The sequence below is a fragment of the Herpailurus yagouaroundi genome, unplaced genomic scaffold (genome assembly GCF_014898765.1).
Source record: "Herpailurus yagouaroundi ecotype Mexico unplaced genomic scaffold, PumYag 139, whole genome shotgun sequence".
Lineage (NCBI taxonomy): Eukaryota > Metazoa > Chordata > Mammalia > Carnivora > Felidae > Herpailurus > Herpailurus yagouaroundi.
Window position 1 is genome coordinate 40,498,905 of NW_024412394.1, and position 6,098 is coordinate 40,505,002.

Below are 6,098 nucleotides of genomic sequence, written 5' to 3' on the forward strand. Positions count from 1 at the left end.
TATGTTAAACCATAATCTCATTTCCAGTAGATATGAAACACGCTGACCAATTACCTACTTCTTGGAGTGTATTTTATTTAACTCTTTCACATATACTAATGGCTTCTAATTGTTAAGGGGGCCAACACAGACTAGGAAAGAGGGTCCTTAGATTCTGGCTGGCTGAAGAACTTGGTCAATTTTTCTGGTTTGTACTCTGATTAATTTTTTTGTACATAGCCAAAATAAGGGGGTATTTAAATTAAGTATCTTCCCAGATTCATGTTTCCATTAACACGTGTTTCAGTCAATGAATTCTTCAATTAACTTATAGAAAAGTAGCATGTTTCATTAACATGGTGTCCAGTTTCCATTATAGTGTCACATGTAAGTCTGCCTTGGCAACCATAAATGTTACATGCAAATCTATTCATGTCTAGGCATGAAAATATTACTCCAAAAAGCTCTTTACAAATTAGAAACAAACTTTTCTGAAGTGGTTAGAACTCTCATCTTTGTCTAGGCCTCTATTTTAGCACCTTTTGTAATATAATTAATTGGTTCTTTGCCCATCTTTTCCATAAGTCACTGGCTTCTTCATAAGCTTGGGATGTATATTACTATCTCCCTCAGGCTAGCACAGTAATTGGGACATAGAAAGAATTTGTTAAGTATTTGTCAAATGAATATATTCAACAATAATCTGAGAGCATAAAGTAAAATTACCATACAAATGGTAGGCAAAGCTCTCTTCATATTACAGCTTCTGACATAAGCATACTACTTCTTGAACAAGGAAATGTCTTGTTTCCAGAATTACGTAGCTGCCCCTCCCCAAATGTTTACATAAATTATGGTTATAATTAGGAAATCTCTGACTTAAATCTGAATATGAAAGGGTAAATTTTGCATAAATTGTTGCAATTTTAACCTTTAAACAACCTTTACAAGTTGTAATTTTAATCATCCCTGAAGATGTTTAAAATTAAGTCTTTGAAAGATAGTTAATTTGAAAGTTAGTTAACTCCATAGCCATGTCTAGGTATCTTAAGAAGCACATATATATATATATATATATATACATATATATATATATATATATAATTTATATATAAAATGAACCTTTCAGAATAAAATTTTTATATGTAAATACAACTTTCAAAGATTAAAACTATATATTAATTTATGCTATTTAGCAAATCTATGAGAAAAGTATTAAATAACATGCATATCTGCTTTATTTTTTTACTCTTCTCCAATGTTACTATTATCCCTTTCCCTTACTAGAAAATAGTTAACACTGTACATCCACAATAGTTAGAAGTCCCATTATGTCATGGTGGCTGACTTTATATAATTCCATGAATAGGAAAATCAGAACTTTTTTTCAGTTGCATATGATATACTTATTAAGTAACCCTGAGGCTATCGTATCGCCTACAATAGGCTCCCAGTCCAGTGTATGTTGAAGGCAATCCCTTTCCTGAAACTTGCTGGCCACATAGTGCTGTGAGCTCTATAGCAGATGAGCACTGCTCCCCAAGTTTATTTATGTTGAATTTATTTATGTTTGTTTCAACTATAATTATGTTGATAGGTATAAATCAAAATGAGACAAGTTATAATTCAAAATAATTATTATGTACTTTTACAATTAAATGACAGTGACAATAAGGATTACTATTATAGCAATAATATTATGGAAACCCTATGATAATATTGACTCTTGAGCATTTAAGATGTGTCAAGCCCTAGGCAAAATGCTTTTCAAACAATATCTCATTGAATTCTCATCAAAACTATAGCCACTCAGTTATGATAGAGAAGTGGGAAAACTGACATGAATTTTAAATACAAAAACGAAATATGAGGGGCACCCAGGTGGCTCAGTCGGTTAAGGGTCCAACTCTTGATATCAGTTCAGGTCTTGATCTCAGGGTTGTGAGTTCAAGCCCCACAGTGGGCTCTGCACTGGATGTAAAACATACTTTAAAAAAAATGAAATTTGAGGTGAACTAAGCTACCTCAATTTCTCATTGGAAAAAAGAATTCCTCCATCCCCTTTCCCTACCCAGTTTATAGCACATTGATGGCATAACATGATGATTCAATCAATAATGTCTCCGTAAAACAAAATGAATAAATGGGGAACATAAGTGATTAACTTTAAGTGTCTGTGACTGATTATTCAGAGCTGCAAGTAGTACTGCTTTAATAATAGTCTAAGGTTGCTTTGACGATATATTTCTAAAATCACAATTTATCTCTAATAAGCAAGAATCACAATTTTGGGATATATTTGCTCCAGTTTATATCCCCTTAGGAATGATAAACTACTTAATCCAGAAAATATGACCTATCAAGATAGCAAGAAGACAAGCCACAGACGGAGAGAAAATATTTGCAAAAGACACATCAGATAAAGAACTGCTGTCCAAAATATACAAAGCACTCTCAAAACTCTATAATAAGAAAATAAACTACCTGATTTTTTAAATGGCAAAAGACCTGCACAGCCCCCTCACCCAAGAAGATGTATAGATAGCAAATAAGGGTATGAAAAGATGCTCCACATCATATGTCATTAGGGAATTGCAAATTAAAACAACAATGAATTACCGCTATACACTTATTCGAATGGCCTGGCAGCACGAAATGCTGGCAAGGATGTGGAGCAACAACAGGAACTCTCATTCACCGCCGTGAGAGCACAATATAGTCCAGCCTCTTTGCAAGACAGTTTGTTAGTTTCTTACAAAAGCAAAAATACTCCTGCCACATGATTCAGCAGTTTGCTCCTGGGTATTTACCAAGGACTTGGAAACTTACATCCACACAAAAGCCTACACGTAGATTTTAGAGGAGCTTTATTCATAATTACACTTATAATTCAAACTGAGATTTATAGATGTACACAGGGATGGGCATGGTATTAGCAATGTTTCTTAATCCAGGGATCCATGGCAGGTCCCTCTGGATTTAAAGTCATTAATTTCTATTATTGTCACAGTGCCCGGCCATGAGCCCTTAATCTGATTATCTCTCCTGCTATTCTAACCATATCTATTCCAGCACTGTCTTATAACAAGTGAAAATTAATTCCTAATATAAAACAATAAGAGCTAATATAGAAATTCCTTTAAATTTATTGCACTGCTAAATAAACTTCGAAATGCTTCAGTACTTGATTAATAAATCATGTTATTTCCTTTAGTGATTTTCTTTGCCTGAATTCAAATTATAGTGTATTAATCCACTATCAATAATATCAAGACAGCAGAGGTACAATTAATACCCCAATCCCTCTTTAATTGGAAGGTCTCCCTCTGCACTAGAGATTTTATTATTTGCATCTCATTACAAATATTTTCCTAGGGGGCCCTAAATTCAGAGCATCACTGTAGCTAGTTTGTGATAAATCATAATACACTAGCTATGCTATGCAAATAACAGTGCACTGAATCCTTTACTAAGCAGTTAATACATACAGTGTATTATGTTATCTTAAAAAGGTTTAATACAATCAACCCATAAGAAAGGCTCTATAATTTTCCAACTATAGCAAAGCCATTTTAGAAGTAGGTTTTAAGCTGTAAATAGAACACGAGAAGAAACTAGTAAGTTGTCTTAAAAAGTGCCTAGTTTGTTTCTTTGAAGGGAAAAATAACCTCTTTTAGAGGTGAATATAAAAATAGATGTGGATCACTTCCAATTAGAAAAAAGCCTAGGGCAGTAGTTCTTTCTCTTTTTATGACTGTGGAAAGAATTGTTGCCACAGAATAAATCAAAACATAAAAATAAAACAATTCTACCAAATCGGAGGATGAATGAACTTTCAAGGAGATGCCAAAAATATGCAAGGAATTCACATTAAGCAAGTTCTATGAGCAGCACACTGTACTAAATACTTTATATACATCTTTCCATTTAATTCTTATATATTACCTATTTGAATTAGATATTATTATCTTCCAGGAAGATTAAATACCTTGTTCAGGTTATATCAGTGACCAAGCTCAGAGCTGAAATTCTCATTTGCTTTAAGAGCGTCTTTAAGGGGCAGGGTGGGGTGGAGTACCTGGGTGGCTCAGTAGGTTAAGTGTCTGACTTAGGCTCAGGCCATGATCTCATGGGTTCAAGCCCCTCATCAGGCTCTGTGCTGACAGCTCAGAGCCTGGAGCCTGCCTTGGATTCTGTGTCTCCCTCTCCTCTGCCCCCTCCCCACTCTCACTCTGTCTCTCAAAAGTAAATAGGTGTTAATTTTTTTTTTTTTTACAAAGAATGTCTTTAAGAATGTTTTCTCCTTCAGGGGCACCTGGGTGGCTCAGTCGGTTAAGCATCCGACTTCAACTCAGGTCATGATCTCACAGTTCGTGGGTTGGAGCCCTGCCTCAGGCTCTGTGCTGACAGCTGGGAGCCTGCACCCTACTTCCGTTTCTGTGTCTCCCTCTCTCTCTGCCCGTCCCCTGCTTGCTCTCTCTCTCTCTCTTTCAAAAATAAATAAAAACATTTAAAAAACTAAATAAAAAAGAATGTTTTCTCCTTCAGAAATAGTAAAGAGTCCTCTGACTCAAGACAGTAGAAAAAGCTTGCATCTTTAATTTACCTATATTTTTTACCTGTGTATCTATTTTATTATTAATACCTATTTCCTATCCCTCTCAAAGATCTATTTAAAAGATAATAAAAGAGGGGCACCTGGCTGGCTCAGTTGATTGGGCCTCTGACTTCGGCTCAGGTCATGATCTCCCTGTTTGTGAGTTCAAGCCCCGCATCAGGCACTGTGCTGACAGCTCAGAGCCTGGAGCCTGCTTCAGATTCTGTGTCTCCCTCTCTCTCTGTTCCCCCCCCCCCACCTGCTTGTACTCTGTCTCTCAAAAATAAATGAAGATTAAAAACATTTTAAAGATAATAAAAGAGTAGTAAAATGTCTAAACCCACAATGGGGAGAAGTTGAAGGGGCCACAGCAGGTGAGAGATCTTAGTAATTTTCTGGAAGATGGAAAGCAGGTGTTTAAATTATTGAAACACGAGGTAGAGTAGAGGAGACTGTTTAGGAATCCCACGCGGAGGTGGCTATAATGAAGAAGAGAGCCAACATTCCCTCCCTAACGTCTGGAAAATGCCACCCTGATGGAGATTGGGCATGAGAATTTGAGTTGAGAAAAGGGGGTTGGAAAGCCTATATATGGAATAGTCAAAACTCTCATTCCCTTCTAGCACTCTCATCCACAAAATGTGTAGCATTACACTATCAATCTTCACTTCTTTCTCCCTCACAGGAAAAAAACACACCAAAGTTCTTGTCTTAAAAAATTATGGGGAGAACTAAGGCAGGTAGTACAGGCGTTGGTGATTTAAATTACAGTCCTCCTCATTTTGGCATTGAGAGACCCCCAGTGTAAGGTTAGGTCCTTGCCAGCTCACAGTGAAGTATAGCCTAACAGACAACACACCCTGCCATGAGCACACAACTCTGAATCAGCCTTTGGGTCAGGCTCAAATACGAATGGCAAGTGTGGATTACATAGCTCTGAGATAGAAGACACACTGAAAATTTGCCCCTAGAAGAAACAGAGGTGATTCAAGGAACAAGGATAATTTTGAAAAATTCTTCATGAATGTTAGAAATCTTCAAGAATGTGCTGTGCCCAGGACTACTGGTGTGACTCGGTTGGTTAAGCGTCCGACTCTTGATTTCAGCTTCGGTCATGTTCTCATGGTTCACGGGTTCGAGACCCACCTTGGGCTCTGAGCTGACAGTGCAGAGCCTGCTTGAAATTCTCTGTCTCCCTCTCTCTCTGCCCCTCCATGACTCACTCTCTCTTGATATCTCTCAAAAATAAATAAATAAATATCTTTTTTTTAAAAAGAATATGCTGCACCCATAAAGCAAAAATAAATGCTATGGGGAAAATAAATAATGAGAGAATATGAATGGTTTTAGAAATTTTAAATGTGATTTATCAAACAATAGTGCAATAGAGGGATTGAAATATACAGTTAAGGAAGTCTCTCAGAATGGAGAAGAAATAAAACACAAAAAATATTTGTGAAAACATAAGGCATTCAGAGGATCAATTCAGGTGCTATAACACCCAAATAATAGTATTTTCAGA